Source organism: Haematobia irritans, chromosome 4 (assembly GCF_050003625.1).
Source record: "Haematobia irritans isolate KBUSLIRL chromosome 4, ASM5000362v1, whole genome shotgun sequence".
NCBI lineage: Eukaryota > Metazoa > Arthropoda > Insecta > Diptera > Muscidae > Haematobia > Haematobia irritans.
Window position 1 is genome coordinate 67,540,070 of NC_134400.1, and position 15,470 is coordinate 67,555,539.

Here is a 15,470-nt window from a genome sequence, read left to right on the forward strand (position 1 = left end):
CTATACACGGCAGTGGTTAGATCTATAATGCTATATGGTGTTGTAGTCTGGTGGCCGGCACTTCACCAGCCAACAAGTTTAGACAAAGTTCAGCGTATGGCGTGTTTGTGTATCTCAGGCGCATTCAGCAAGACAGGAACAAATTCCCTTAATGTCATGCTGGATCTATTGCCTTTAGACATTTTGGCCAAACAGTCAGCTGCAACAACGGCTGTGCGGTTGCGCGAGCTATCGCTGTGGTCAGAAAAAACTTACGGTCACAGTTAGGTCCTCAAAATAATGCCAGATGTGCCTAACGTAGTGGATTACACTTTGGTGAGTCCACTTTTCGACAAAAAGTTTGAGACTCTAATCCCCAACAGTGAGGCGTGGTGCACACAGACCTCGGGGAATAAAGAATATATAGATTTCTACACTGATGGCTCCAAATTGGATGGACAAGTGGGTTTCGGAGTATATTCTAAAGATCTGGTAATTCGAATAGCGAGTAGATTACCTAATCACTGTAGTGTTTTTCAAGCTGAAATATTAGCAATAAGCTGAAATTACATATTCCAGGGGAACTAGAATCTGTTGGTATGGCCCTGGCTTCTTGCAAGCTCATGCTGCGTGAGTAGGCTGTTATGATGGCAAATGTTCGATGGGAGAATTGCAAGGGTTGTAACAACACCAAGCAAATATGGCCCCATTTAAACTTAAACCGAACACTCGAGACGTCAGATATCACTCCTGATATCTGCTATAACGGCTCGCTGCCTGATAGGCGAATTTGCAAAAACTATTGGCGCGAAGTATGACTATTGTATGAGCTGTCATGATGGGGAGGAAAAGGTATCAATTAAACACCTCTTTTGTGAATGTCCTGCATTTTGTGTACAGCACAAGCAACTTTTAGGAGCATATAGCTTCAGATTACTGGCGGATCTGGAAAACGTTAACTTAAGCAGTCCGCTTAATACTCTTAGAATACTTTTCATCTTTATTTCATAATCGTCTTTATACATCGCTACGGTTTTCCCCCTTTATCAGCCGTTAGAATAAGTAAATCTCTGTTTTCCTTTAGATATTTTTGTCTCCCACTGTGTCAAGTATAAATTTCTCTTTGTATTTGGTTTATTCTTTTTTATGTGGTCATCTATAAGAGAAACTAAACGTATTCTCGCGTTCTCTTGCTCTTCTTTACTATCTAATGTTTGTATGCACTCATCGCCTTCAGCTATAACATTGAACAACGGGAAGGAAGTTGTTGTTGTCGGAAGAGAAAACTTGGGTCCTAGGGAAAGCAGCAATTTAACATTAGTTGGTATGATTTTATTTGTGAGATTCTCAAACCAACTTGTTTTGTTGTTCATGCCAAGCTCTACTTGTTGTTGTTGTTTCAATGCGTTTAGTTTTTTAATGTGAGTAGTTTTTATTTTATGGTTGTGTGATATTCGGAGAGTATTTTCACTCTAAATGAATTTGTTGTAGTTATCAGTGCTCATGACTTTACTAAGTTAATCTTCAGCATTAGAAATCATTGTTGTGTTTTGTATATTTGCATGTGTTTGTATTGTATGATGAAATTCAATAGTTTAGTGTGAAAGCTATAGTTATGCTTTTCTAATTCTCGTTTAAATTTTGGCTGCAAGTTGTTAGTATTGAAGATGTTATAAGTATGTGTTGTTGTATTAGTGATGAATTTTTGTATAATACCTGATTACTTGCATTTTATGAGAAATGTGGATGATTTGTGGTACATTTTTTCTGTTTATCGCAATTTTTATTGTTGAATTATTTTCGATTTCATTTTTTTATTATGTTTTTCTTTTTATATATAATTAATGTTATTAGTCCTTATTTCGTTTTATGATATCCTAAATATTGTGTTTAATCATCTTGAATCACATACTTGAAACTTGAAATATGTGCGCATTATTGTTACGAGCGAGTCTGATTTCGAAAATCCTTTTCTGTATTGTGATCAAATTTAAAATAAAACAAGTCATTGGCATAAAAGCTGACGGCTAGTTCTCAAGTGGTGTGATTCTTTGACCCATTAAATTTTTTTATTATTTGCATTATTTATTTATTATGTCCGGCACAACAAGAACAATATCTTATAATTAAAGTGCAGGAAACGTATCCATAATGAGGTATTTTAATATAAGTAAGGTATTTTAAAGTAAGAAAATGTAAGACTATAACAAAATTGATAATATTATATGAGTTTTAGCAAAAGATTTTAAATTACAAAAAAAAAAACAAAAATACTAAATTAGAACTACAACAAATGTGATAGGAAAATTAATTGCAAAACAATGTAACATGAAAAACAATAAGGACAATTGGGAAATAAAAATATAAATATAAATACAAATTTATCGTAATGTACTTAAAAACAAAAAATAAATAAATAAATATAAATAAATATCTTTGGCTATTCATTAACGAGAAACACTAAAAATGTTGAATAATGAAAATTTGAAATTTACTGCGCTGCTGATTAGTTGTAAACTGTTTGGTAGTGAATTCCAGGCACTATTTGTAAAAATTGTCATTCCGATACTAAGCTCGTACGTCTAAAAGGTATAATCCTCCTTCCCCTGTTGGACCTTCTGAAACCGAGTCATAGCGTCGCAAACGTACCCGTTGTGGGTACGCCTATGGTAATGTCAGTACTCTTGGTTATACATTACCCCTTCGATGGCACCTGTGTTGTCACCACATCTCCCTACTAACTGTTCTCTCTCCAATTAAAGGAGTTTAGGGTTTCATATTCAATATCTCTTTAATAAAACAAATTCATTTATATAATTATAAGAGGGGAGAATCTTAAAACTATGCTTTATAAAATTGATGAGATTTTAGAAATGGTCGAAACAGCTGCTTTTGTATGTTGATTGAAGATGTACAGCATTACTTCTTTGCTCATTAGTTAGCCATATTTAAGCATATATCAATTAGAGTTATTTAATTTATATTTATTATTTTTTTCTTCTAGTCCAGATTTGCACATTATACCATTTCCTTCGTGAATATCATTAAAATTAATTTCACTAATTGCACAATGTGGTTACTAATATTTACATCGCCGTATGAACACATAATATTTACATTTTGTTCTTACTGTCCACGAAGACTTAAATGGTTCTATTGGCACTTCAATGTTATACCGTCCGTGAATGTTTTCGAGAAACTCCGTTTTGGACAAAACAACAATGTGTTATTCACTGATTACATATCATTATCATTTCGTTCTTTTAAATATATTTTTGATAAATTCGGCAAACGACAAATCAAATATATTGTTTCAACTATTTCGAAGTCACTGTAGGTGATTATTTAATTTAGTTTTACTAAGATTTTCTGATCACACTACATTGTAAAAATAATATTGTTTTTGGATCGCGAAGATTTTGTTTATATTGGTAAAGTAATACGGAAATCGCGACAGTTTTCTTTAAATTTATTTTCAGATTCCATCACTTTGACTGAAATAAATCAATTCGAAATGATTAAAAAACGTGGTTTTAATTGCGTAATTTTGCGTAATTTTGCGTAATATTTTTTTGTTTTAATTCATATCTATTTTGTTTTTAATATTTCATGCGACTCCCCCTTGCTTCACGACCTTTGTTTCCAATTTTGCCTACGTGACTGACTGCTCCGCGCATATCTCGACGATCAAACCTTGATATACAAACTATTTCTAACGGTACTTTTCCCATTAATCAAAAGGAAAAGAGATAATGATTAGCATGTATATGTATGAATATGTGCGAATACAGAAGTATGCGTACAACTAAACTGAATAAGAAAATGTTGGGAGCAGTTATAGGGATACCATCCCTCTTAACCCAAATGTTGCAAGAATTAATTTACAGTGGAATTTTTAAAATCCCCTATCCTAATTATAATTCAGAAGTAATGTTTGCAATTTTTGGTTGTTGTAAAGTTGAACGGTACGCACGCGTTTTGTGGTGGCTCTAAGAATTTTTCTTTTTTTACACGGTTATACGCACTTGCCTTATACGGAAATTCCGGCAAAATATATTTTAAAGCTCCATAAAGCACAAAAACATCAAGCGAATTGAGTATTCTATTGGAAAACGTCGCATTGTTAATTATTAAATATTAAACTTTTGATATTTCATTTACAAATGGACTGGAAAGTAAAACAAATATCTATGTTAACCGATTGAAACACTTTTCTGAAAAAAAAACACAAAATATAAATAAACCAGAAAACAGCCGATAATAAACCCTGTCAAAATAACGTACAGCGGTGCCAACGGATTTTAAACAGTAAGGCGATAATTTACACGGGGAAACATAGCAGTTATAGAGACTACCGATAGATGGCGGTGTTGGTTTTGTTTCCCCGTTAATTCAAATTAAACACAAACAAAATTAAAAAAATATACTTAAGAATATATACACTAAGTGATACAAAGATTACCCGCTACACCAAGCACGTCACAAAGTATTCAACAGACAAAAAGCAGACTTTTCGAAATATCTCCAGAGGAAGAAAATATGGCCAAAAACCCTGTGGGAAATATGGAAGTTGCTGATCTAATGGAACTAATGAAATCCACAATGAATGCCACCTTAGAGGAAAAATTATCTAATTTATCTACGAAGCACGACCTAGATGAGCTTAAAATTTCCATAACTGAAGTAACCACAGAAATATCAAGTCTTAAAGACGAAAATCAAAAATTGAGAGAAGAAGTGGAAATTCTTAAATTAAAAATCAACGATAATGATAGCAATATAGGTTGGTTAGAACAACAAACATGCAATTCTAAACTTGTATTTAAAGGTATTCCCAACGAGAAGCCAGTTTTTAAGCCGGTACTCAACATTTGAACTGAAAAATTAAAAATAAACCCAAATTTAATATTTTATTTTATTTTTTATTATTTTATTTAATGGTGAGGAAGGACATTTTGAAGGACTCCAAGAGAAGGTAAGAGATGACCGAATAAAAATAAATGATAAATGGTGTTCGTGGGACAGTGGAAATCGTCTTGTATGTGGAACAATGTCTGCTGAGATGGTACTTAAAGATCTATATGGCGAAGATCTATCCAAAACTGATTTTAATGGAGTTCGCCTATTCTTATTAACATAAGAATACAAGAAATTATACCATTATTCATGGAAAAGTTTCCATCAGGTTTGGCCAAACGCTGAATTTTGTAATGAAAGCAATATGATTAGTTTGAATGGACAAACGAAGGGAGACGAGGAAGGTAATTTTACCTTTATAAGTTCTGCGGGAAAGTTTGTCAACGATAACTGCTCAATATCTCAATCTCTTTTACAAAGCGTAGAAAATTTCACAGTGTATGACAAAAATTTGGTCAGATCACATGCCAATAGTACGAACACTCAAACTTGATTTCTGGGGAAACAATCTAACTAAACCCAAATTACTGCCAAAACTTATGTGGAAAGAATCCGAAAGGAATAACTACCAATGCAACTAGAATAGGAATCTACAAGTGTTGTCAAATGTAAATGAAACCCTCACATTAAAGTATTTAACGGACGTAATAATTAAATCAGCAAAAAAAGAACAAACTACACCAACTTAAACCAAGAAAAATAAGTGGTTTAACGATAGACGCCACTGGGCTAAGAAAAAGGTTTTTGCAAGCTTGCACAAATTTAGAAAAACAAATAATGAAGCAGATAAATCTGCATACTTAGAGGCCCAAAAAGAATACAAACTAATCTGCGAATCAAGCAAACAAATGTACTATGATGCAATTAAAAGAAGGAGTGGTGGGCACTGGGGAAAGAAATGGGTAACCAAAGTACCCAAATTAGTCCACAAGTAGATGCAAAGACACTTTCAAACTATTTTCGGTCATTGTTGAATCCAGATCAGAATGCACAGATTATTTTTTACGCCCCAATGCTAACGATCAATTTTTTGTTGAACGCTGATATAACAATAGCAGAAATCAAATCCATTCTATCATCCGTCAAATTAAACAAAGCCCCAGGTGAAGGCAGAACTCCAATCCCACGGCGGCGGGTTCTACGCACCGGATTGACCCGATGGATACCAGCCATCGGCCAGCGGCTGCCACCTCAGTGTACGTGTTGTCTCGTCCGTTTTTTCGTGTTGGAGAAGGTGCATCCCGGGGAGCCTTCTCCGCCTGCTTTTGGTCCGAGCCGGGATAGAGGGAAAACCCCGGACCATGGTACTGTGCCGTCTGCCGAAATCGAATTCACCATCGCTCGGTTTCGGTGAGGTGTAACCGGTGCATGGAATGGGTGCACTTCCGGAACTGCTCCGGCCTAACATCGCTGCGGGAGTATAGTCAAACTGACTTCGTGGCAGGATGCTGTGCCAATGACAGCAGCAGTGGGTCATCTGATTATGTGACCCCACCGACTTCTCCCGCACAACAATATTCTCCGCCGCAGCATCTTACACCGAATATTGTTGTACCAGATCCGGAGAGTGCATCATTTTTGCAATTTAATTGCAACGGGCTCCGTGGTAAGATTAGTGAGATCGTAGACTTTATGAATCGGAAAAGGATAAGGGTCGCGGCGATCCAGGAAACAAAGCTGAATCCCACCTGCAGCCTACGACATTGTGATGGGTACAATGTCCTACGGAAGGATCGCACAAGAAATGGAGGTGGTGGCCTGGCTTTCATATTACACCGTTCCGTGCAGTATAGACCTATCACGCTTGTGCTAGACACTAATGACCCGTACATGGAATGTATGGGGGTAGCAGTTAAGTGTGGGGCTGCCGAGATAGAGCTATACAATGTGTACATACCGCCGGTTGGTAGCTGTGCTCCTGGTTATAGCCCAAACATTGAGTGGTTGTTGAGCGGGCATAACCGATTGGTTCTAGGAGATTTTAATGCCCACCATGAACTTTGGCATTCTCTCCTGGGTAATGACCAGAGGGGCATAGCTTTGGCAGAGCAGATAGACGACTCCACATTTTGCACGGTGAACGAAGAGGCCCCCACGAGAATTATGGGTGACTGCAGCAGTTCGCCAGATTTATCGTTAGCATCGCCTGGTCTGATAAATGACGTCTCCTGGCAACCCATCATTTCATTGGGTTCGGACCACCTCCCCATAATTCTCACCATCAACCGACCGTCCGATTTCATAACCTCTGAACGCCGGACGTTTATTAATCAAAAGAAAGCCAACTGGGACGGCTTCAGAGATTACACCGATCGCCGCTTCAGTGAGCTCCCGTCCCCCTCACATGTTCATGTTGCCCAGAGGGAGTTCCGGGACATCATCAACGCAGCAGCCGCTCGCTTCATACCCGCTGGTCGAATTGCCCAAGTGAGGCCCAACTTCCCAGCCGAAGCGGCGGGACTCGCAGACGAGCGTGATGAACGCCGTCGTGCTAACCCTGCTGATCCTAGAATCAGAGAACTAAATTAGTAAGATTGTCGACGAGCATAAGCGGAACACTTAGTTAGAGCACCTGAAGCAATGTAACTTAGGAACAGGAACTGGTAAATTGTGGTCAACAGTTAGAGCCCTCTCGAACCCCTCCACAAGGGATGATGGGATTTCAGTCACATTTGGCGACGTGACTGTGACTGATCCGAAGAGGTGCGCCAAATACTTCAACCGACAGTTTGTCGAGCATCCCGAGAGTGATAGAGCGAAAAGGAGAGCCACCCGTCGTGTACGCGAAACCATCTAAGGCGCTGGGCCCTGACGGAATTTCAATGCTAATGCTGAAGCATCTGGGAATACTGGGAGTTGAGTACCTGACCAGACTCCTCAATTTGTCTTTGGAATCACACATTATACCCGATGTCTGGAAAATGGGAAGGGTGATTCCACTACTGAAACCGGGCAAAGATTCGAGCAAAGGTGAATCGTACAGACCGATATCCCTTCTTTCGCCAGTAGCCAAGACACTTGAGGCATTACTCCTCCCCAGCCTTGTGGAGAATTTTCCAGCTGCCCACCATCAACATGGATTCCGTAAGGTACATAGTACGACAACAGCCTTACATGCCATTTCGACACATATTAATAAGGGACTTAACCAGCCCAGGCCGTGTCATAGGACGGTCCTCGTGGCGCTTGACCTATCGAAAGCATTCGATACGGTCAACCATGCCACATTATTTGAGGACATCGAGAATACGTCCCTACCGACAGGAGCGAAGCGTTGGGTGCTGAATTATATGTGTGGACGCCAGTCGTACGTGGAATTTAGGGACAGAAAGTCAAGACCGCGTAGAGTTAAACAGGGAGTTCCCCAAGGTGGGGTGATATCTCCGGCACTGTTTAACCTCTACATGTCCTCGATTCCACCCCCTCCTGACGGCGTCGAGATTGTATCATATGCGGATGACTGTACAATCTTGCCATCTGTGCCCAATGTTGATGACATTTGCGATCGGTTGAACTTCTACATATCTAATCTTTCCAGTTATTTCACTGCGAGAAACTTGAGGATATCCCACACCAAATCCTCAGCCACACTATTTACTACATAGACGGCAGAAGTGCGCAGGCAGTTGAATATCAGAGTCGATGGAGTAATAATTCCGACCACAAATTACCCCAAGATTCTTGGGGTCACATTCGACAGCCTTTTTAGGTCATCTGCCCATGCCACTGCAATTTGTAATAAGCTCCGTGGTAGAAACAAGGTCCTCAAGTCACTAGCCGGCAGTACTTGGGGTGCGGACAAAGAAACCTTGCTAACTACTTATAAGGCAATTGGCCGGTCAGTGGTAAACTATGCAGCGCCAGTGTGGACACCGCAGACCAGTGATACGCAGTGGAATAACATACAAACCTGCCAGAACGCTGCTCTTAGAACTGCGACTGGGTGTCTCCGCAGCACACCCCTGGATCACCTTTATGTGGAGACAAAGATCATCCCTGTGCGAAGACACAACTACATGTTGTCAAAGCAGTATCTCCTGGGTTGTTATCGCAGTAATCATCCAAACCACCATCTTATGGATACACAACCACCACCCAGGAACGTAAGGGTTGATATACATAATCTAGAGCGCGAGATCCAGCGCTATAAGAGAGCCTCTAGATCAAGCAGCGTACCAGACACAAGAAGGGTGCATTAAATTAAGTTTCTAATTACAGAGGAATATCATTTATTAACTGCGTTGCAAAAATCTTCATGGGAATCTTGAATGAGAGGCTATTCAATTAGGCAGAGGAAGAAAAAGTATTATCACACTCATAGAAAAAAGTCTGCTAAAAACAGCAGTCGATGTTTGCTGTTATATTTTTGTACTTCAGGGCCTAATGAACAACAATTTATAAAATGTTTAGGTTATAAAATTTTCCCCAAAGCATATTTAAGAACCAAAAGTAGTTTTTGGTATATTTTTGCACAGTAATATACATACACGCTCCTAAATACGATCAGCAAACATTTTGTTCGCTATTAGCCTCAATTCGATAAATATTCAGATTTTTTGTCAAATACTATAGATATTCATAAAATATTGTTTTAATTATGTTAGGATAGCTCCTAAGTTGAAATTTTTATTTGTTTTAGCCAAAATAAAACATGTTTTAATGTAATCGAGCTTAAAAATAGCAGGAAATGTTGGCTATTTCAGCAAACAGTGACTGCTGTCCCTTTTTCAGCAGACTTTCTGCTGTTTTAGCAGACTTTTCTGCTGTCCCTACTAACAAATTTCTTTGGGTGCAGAATACCAGGCTGGCTTCAGAAGAGGTTATTCAACAACCGATAATTTATACACACTATCGTCGATTGTCCATTTAAAGTTAGCGGAAAAGAAGAAAGTTTATGCAATTTTTGTAGACTTTAAAGCTGCCTTTGATATGGTTTCCAGAAGACTAATGATTTATAAAATGCATCAACTAGGAATATCATATAAATTTGTGCGAATGATAAACAATATTTATGAAAACACACTCTCTGCAGTATGGACAGGTGAGGAATTATCGGATTATTTCGAGACAACGTCAGGTGTTAAGTGGGGTTACCTGCTTTCGCCGCTGTTGTTTGCCCTGTATGTGAATGATCTCCATGATGCACTACGAGGCGGAGTAATAATTGATGACATGAATATACGAGTATTGCTATACGCCGATGACATTGTGATTATAGCTGAGGAAAGATCGGAACTGCAAAGCATGATACAGAATCTAGAAAATTACTGTAATGATTGGAACCTTACTGTCAACACAAGCAAATCAAAGATATTGATGTTTAAGAAAGGTGGCAAGCTTTCAGAGCATGAGCGATGGACTTATCGTGGAGAAGAAATTGAAGTAGTTTCGGAATATAAATATCTGGGAGTTATTATTACTCTACAGATGAAATTCCGGAGTCATATCCGCAATAGGAACATACAATCTAAGAGAGCGAAAAACTTTTTACACAAAGACAATATTAACTTGTGGCAAAAATGGGATCTCTATCAGGCCGTTTGTAGATCCATTCAATCTTATGCCGCTCAGATATGGGGATATGGCAATTTTAGACAAACTACAAAGATTTTTCCTAAAGAAAGTTTTACATCTACCAGATACTACGCCAAACTACGCTTTAGCGATCGAAACCGGACTTGATGAGGGACATTTATATACACTTAACCTGCATCTTAATTATATTACAAGAACTCTTCCTTGTCGAATGACAAAAATCATTATACAGAAGAACCTATTCTGGGCTAAGGATATAAATAATATGCTGAGAGAGATTGATCAGCAACCAATATCAATGAGAACATCACAAAATATGTTTAATAATACGGTTACAAACCTACTAGAGAATTTAATATGAAGATATAAAAATAATTATTTACAAAAGGTACCCGAATATATAAAAAACTTAACCATACAATAGGATCCAAATACTTAAACGGTCAATACAGCTCCAGAGATATATTTCATTTCATTTCATTTCGTTTATTGAGTCTATGGAATATTTCCTTACAGACTAGCATAATATTTTAATTACTTAACTAAATTACTAACATGTTTCTTAAAGATTGAACAATTGGAAGTATAATCAATATTATCACTAAGTGAATTATAAAGCCTTAAAGTTTTAGTTAATGGTTCATTAAATGCATAGTTTGTAGAATGACTAGCAATACGGAATGGATAAAACCGTCGTAGAGGGCGGGAAGGAGCGTTAAAAGGAATCAAGGCAAGTAATTCCGGACAATCAATTACAAAGTTGATGATTTTATACAAAAACATTAAAGAATTGGCATCTCTTCTAGATTTCAATGTCTCTAAAGAAATCAACAAACACTTACTTTTGTAAGATGGCACAGGATCAGAAAAGGCAATTGAAACAAGTGCAAATTTAAAATTTTTTTTTGGAACTCTCTCAATACGTTCAGCGTGACAGATGGCATTTGGACTCCAAATAAATGAAGCATACTCCAGTTTTGAGCGGACAAAGGCACAATATAAACTTTTTTTTATATAAGGATCAGAGAATTCAGTAGTATTTCTACGAATAAAGTACATAACTGAATAAGCTTTTGGAAGAATATAATTTAAGTGACAAATAAAACTTAACTTATAATCAAACAAAACACCAAGATCAAGTTTCTCATAAACATTACACAACCTCTGATTAAGAAAGCAATATCGTGAATTAATAACATCCCTACATCTGTGAAATGTAAGAAGCGAACACTTAGAAAAATTGAGGGGTAAACCATTTTTGGAGCACCACTCACACAATCTATCCAAATCATTCTGTAGTAACGCCGTATCATTTAATGAGCGAATCCGCATAAATATTTTCAAATCATCAGCATACATAAGATGCCTTACGTGCAAAAAACATGAACTAATGTCATTCACAAAAATAATGAATAACAACGGGCCTAGCACACTGCCCTGTGGTATAACAGATGAAGGACTGTACGAATCCGAATAATAACCCTCACAACAGACCGAACATTCCCTACCCTTTAAATATGTTCTGAACCAGTCAACCAATTCCAGACTAAAGCCAACCCTGTGCAATTTATAGTAAATCATGGGGAACACGATCAAATGCTTTAGAAAAATCCGTATATATTGAATCCACTTGATAACCCATTTCGAAGTTATCAATGCAAAATCTTGTAAAAATAGCTAAATTGGTAGTTGTAGATCTACCATGAACAAATCCATGCTGGGCCGGACTAATAAAATACTTCAAAACAAAAACCAACTTATCACACATGATATGTTCAAACACTTTAGCTATATTTGATAGTTTAGAAATAGGCCTATAGTTGCGTACACAACTCTTATTATCTGATTTCAAAATCGGTATAACCGTCGCACATTTCCACCTTTGAATAAAATAACTATGAACCAAGGATTTATTAAAAATCAATTTCAGAGGCGCAACAAGCGCCAAACATAACTTTTTAAGCAAAAATGCAGAAACCCCATCCATATCAGTTTTATATGACATAGAAAGTTTATTAATAGCTTGCAAGACATCGTCGTCAGACACATAAAGATTACTAACATTCACTAAATGTCTTATGCTACCAAAATAAGAATCATCAATATCATTGACACCATTATAAAAATTTGACTCAAAGAAATCTTTGAAAAGATTTGCAGAATCACAAAAATTATTAGAAACCCTTTGGTCAAACTGCATGGACGAAGGAATAGAAGAAGTATTCCGCTTCGATTTTATGAAGCCCCAAAAGCGTTTAGGATCAGATTTAATGCAATCACCATAACTCAGTACATATTGATTATAAAGAAATTTATTCAAAAAATTGAACTCTCTCATGTAATACAAATACATCCGTTCATCATTAGCATCATTTGAAGCCTTAAATCGCTTGAAAAATGTATTTCTGCAATTTTTTAACTTTTTAAGACCCCTAGTATACCACGGCAACTTATAACATTTAGTCCTAGCCCTAGGAACATTATTATCAATAATTCCATTCATAACTGACAAAAATTCTTCATAACAAATGGCAACAACATCACTCTCCAGCACCTCCAACCAATTAATACCTCTGAATGTATTACTTAATAGATCAAAATCACAAGAATTGAAATCGTAATTCACATCAAAATGATCCGTGTTCGGAACATAATTATAAAATTCAATATCAATCTCTAATGGCACATGGTGGACACTAGGTGGACAAATGGGAAAAGCACATTCAGAAACACGACAATTCGTATCAGCACTTACAAAAACAAGATCCAACATCTTCATTAATCTGTTGTAAGTTTTATTTATCTGTACCATATCCAGACTGAGTAAAGAATCAATGAAATTAATCTCAAAAGACTTATTAACATTATTCGGCAAAAGCATATCAGTTCCCTGAATCTCTGTCCAAATAATATTGTTCAAATTAAAATCACCCAAAAAGCAACATCTATCCACTGCACGCATCTTATCCGCAAATTCAACAAAATTTTGAATATGACCAAAATACAAGTCCTCAGAACTATTTGGAGGAATATATGAAACGCATAGATACAAATTGGTATTTGCTGACTCAACAACTACACACAATTGATCATAAACAGATTCATTATTATTTAAAGCAACAAATCTAGAAGAAAAACAATTCTTTATAGCAATCAAGACGCCTCCTCCTCTACTACAACCAGTAGAAACTGCATCCCTATCTTTACGATAAACATTATACAAACTCGTGTTAAAAAATTCATTGTCATAAAAATCCATATTCAACCATGTTTCTGTAATAACATATATATCAAAATCATACTGAGACGTAAACAAGGAGAAAATTGACGTTTTTGTTCTCATGCCCGAAACATTATGATAATATAGTTTCAAACCGTTAGAATTTACGGATCCATTTGCGGAGGCTTTAGTACTTGAAAAACCTTAAATGGTAGCACTCTAACATCAGCAGTCCATAACTGTGGCTTGAATAAATCATTGTAAAAGGATGGAGGAACACCGAGCTTAAAATTTACAAATTTCAACTCATTAACAGCAACATCTTTTTTTACTAGCTTATAGCAAGACAAATGTAATTTACTAATATTTAAATGCTTAGACACATAATCAACAATATTATCCTCCGTAACAGTTGCTTTAAACGAAGATAAATGCACCCATTTCTTCTTCACAACAACATCAAGCTCAGTGTTATTATTTTCACCCAAAACAAAACGATTATTTTTTTGTTTCTTTCTTGTCGTTACATTCATCCAATTATTTGCATGTAGAGTATCCCCAACAGCGTCAGAGAATACATCATCAACATTAGGCTCAGAGAGAGTAACACTCATACCACTAGTAACAACAGAACCACCACCAGCACCATCAACAGCAACAACAACAGAAATCAAGTATGTATAGAAAACCCTTCCCCACCCCTTTCCCAAATCCCATCCAACCCCCATCCCATTCTCCATCCCTTTTTCCTTCCTGGGCAGAGTCTGCCAGCCAGTCTGCTCAGAATTCTTCTCCTTCGTGCTGGCGACATTGAAAGCAATCCAGGTCCAGTGAAGTATGTGTGTCCGGTCTGTTCGCGGCAGGTCACGCGCGGAAGTTACTCCGTGATGTGCAGCGAATGTCACAACTGGGTACACCTGCGTTGCTCGGGACTCAGGAATGTAGGAGATTACAATCCTGCATTCAAGTGTCCCACCTGTGTGAGCTTGCCCCCCATGTCGCCCCCTCCTGTAGTCACAACAGTGAGACCTTCTCGCGTTGTGACTGCAGACCCCACATCACCTGTCATGACCCATCCCCCCACATCATCACATGATACAACCACATCGACACTTTTGTCAAATCCGAGTCCGTCCGTAAATAACAGTATATCTGGTCCAGAGACATGTCAGGCTTGCAGAAAGAGATACACAAAGGCAGCTAAACCGGTTAGGTGTTCCATCTGCAAGACCTCGAGGCACCTGAGATGCTCAGGCCTCAGGAATTCTGACCAATATACCCCTGACTTTGTTGGTACCTGCTGCCGGAGAATCCAACAATTTCAGCAACCCCACCCCATAGTTAACACCCGACATCCACAACAGACAGCAATAGACTCTTCCTCGTCAGCCCATTCAATAGTTCGGACTGTCCCGTCCACTGCTGGGAACCAGTTGAGTGGTCTCAAGATCCTACAGTGGAATTGTAATGGACTGACAAGGAAGATTACTGAAATCACGGATTTCATGGACAAGAGGGGTATTCTCATATCCGCGCTCCAGGAGACCAAGCTCTCCAGCAGGAATGGTCTCACGAGATCATCCTGCTACTCTGTGATTAGGCAAGACAGAGAAAGGAATGCCGGAGGGGGAATAGCCTTCATTGTCCATGATTCCGTGAGATACAGACCCATGTCACTGACCACGACCGATCCCCATTTGGAGATACAGGGGATAACTGTCACGGTGGGAGAGGAAGAAATATGTATTCTAAACGTATATATTCCTCCCGATTCTGTTTGCCAGACAGGATACAAACCAATGTTGAGGCCCCACCTCAA

At 37.8% G+C, this 15,470-nt stretch overlaps 1 protein-coding gene and 1 pseudogene across 2 annotated transcripts in view; one reads left to right on the forward strand and one right to left on the reverse strand.

The window, feature by feature from the left end:
- The window catches only part of Klc (kinesin light chain), a 325,224-nt gene that overhangs the window by 262,386 nt on the left and 47,368 nt on the right, over positions 1 to 15,470 (reverse strand). The window lies entirely within an intron of this gene.
- On the forward strand, positions 6,027 to 7,693 carry LOC142233275 (uncharacterized; annotated as a pseudogene).